This window comes from Calidris pugnax, unplaced genomic scaffold (genome assembly GCF_001431845.1).
Source record: "Calidris pugnax isolate Ruff unplaced genomic scaffold, ASM143184v1 scaffold107, whole genome shotgun sequence".
In the NCBI taxonomy this organism is placed as follows: Eukaryota; Metazoa; Chordata; class Aves; order Charadriiformes; family Scolopacidae; genus Calidris; species Calidris pugnax.
In genome coordinates, this window is record NW_015090901.1 from 1,026,592 (window position 1) to 1,028,683 (window position 2,092).

The following is a 2,092-nucleotide window of genomic DNA, read 5'->3' on the forward strand; positions in this document are numbered from 1 at the left end:
CTGAGGGAAAAAAACTTAAATTTTACTTGAGAAACCAAACTTCAGTTCTGCAGGTACATCTGGGAAATAACCCAGCAGCTATTCTGAACTAATTCCTGACCTAATTACCTTAAGCTCTTTTTGCAGTTTGGAGCTGAAATAGCTGCTCTTCATCAGGTGGCAACATTTGAGATGGTTCAAAACAGTCCAAAATTTGCAGCACTGGAGACAAAAACTACATTCTCATTAAAAAAAACCATGCTGGATGCAGATGAAGGACCACACGGAGATGCTAACATTCAAAACGTGAAATTGATAAAACAGAACCACAGATAAACTAGAAAACACATCACAGTCCTTTAAAGATTTCTCATTCAGTGTATAATTTGTATAATTATACAGTCAGCCTTTTTTTTTTTTTTTCTGACAAATATTCAGGCCAACTTACAACAATAAAAAAATTTGCTAAAATGACTTCTTGTAGAAAGAATGACAATCATTTAAAATAAATATTTTAAAAGGTCTTATATTGCTCTGAGACTATGCCCATCCAATCCCACTAGATGTCAGCGTTACAGAACCAGTTTGTTTCAGACTTGGAAGCATTAAATCCACTGGGTTTATTTATTACTGTTACCTTCTCTGTGAAATGCAGGAGATGTCAACTACACCAATAACTACACCAATAACCAAGCAAGTATTTACGGTAGCAACGTGAACCCAAAATAACAGTCTTTTTTTCAGGTTTTTTTTCCCCCCTCCTTTACTTGATTTGAATCGAGGACTTCGAATCAGCCTCGTCACGCTGAAAATGTTTTGAAATAAGACAGAAATCATTTCGCTTTTCCTCGTGCAGTGACAGGGACTCCTCACTTCAGAAAACAGCACTAAAAGCTCTCTCTTTTTTTTTTTTGTCACATTCTCTAATACTTTGAAGATAAAGCTCTTTATGTTAAATACAGTGTAGTTGATCCAGGTTGAAAATTATAAGGCACGTACATGTATTTTTTTCTCTTTAAAACCACGTGTTCTAGAATAGTTACAATCGTGCTCTTCTGGATGGCCCATCATAGCGATTTGGGTGGTTTTTTTTCATGGTTTTGGACAAAAGGAATGAAAGACCATGAAATGCAGAAAAATACAGAAACCCAAGAATGAAACAAAACACAAGACACTGATACAACACCCATGATCAAACCTGCTCATTCCTTTGCCCAACAAAGCATTGACAATTGCAAAGCATCCTTTGTTTTGCACTGTAAATCCCTGACTTTTCATTTAGATACACAGATGCTTATCACTGGATTGCCCACAATACCTGAAATAAATAATAAAAAAAAAGCCTGGTTTTTTTTTCTATCTTTTTCTCACAAAACAAAGCTACCAAGTAATTGTGGTTGGAAAAATATGAGAGAAATAAGAGGTAACTACAAAAACGATGAACTAGAACGACATCTAAGAAGAGAATAATAGTTAAGGAACATATGAAACCAAATGGCAACAGTTCTAGGCATTTATTCCAATATCTTAGAAAATAAAAATAAAAAATATTCTTCATTGCATCACCATTTAAAGATAGAAAAACAAATTTTTAGATTAAGCCAGAAGAAGATGCAAATTGTTTCTTTTTTTTTTTTCTTTTTTTTTTTTTTTTTCTTTTTTTTTTTTTTTTTCTTTTTTTTTTTTTTTTTCTTTTTTTTTTTTTTTTTCTTTTTTTTTTTTTTTTTCTTTTTTTTTTTTTTTTTCTTTTTTTTTTTTTTTTTCTTTTTTTTTTTTTTTTTCTTTTTTTTTTTTTTTTTCTTTTTTTTTTTTTTTTTCTTTTTTTTTTTTTTTTTCTTTTTTTTTTTTTTTTTCTTTTTTTTTTTTTTTTTCTTTTTTTTTTTTTTTTTCTTTTTTTTTTTTTTCTTTCTTTCATTTTAAGCCTTGTTTATTCACAGTACAGATATACCCTGCTGGTACATTGGTTTAGTCACAAGATGCACAAAGTCTGATAAGGAGCACTGGTTCCTCTTCTCCTCTGTAAAGCTGCTCTGCCCTACGCAAACTCCAGACTTCCCCCCCCCCCCCCCCAAACCCCCCAACACCCACCTACTCACCTCTCTGCAGACGTAAA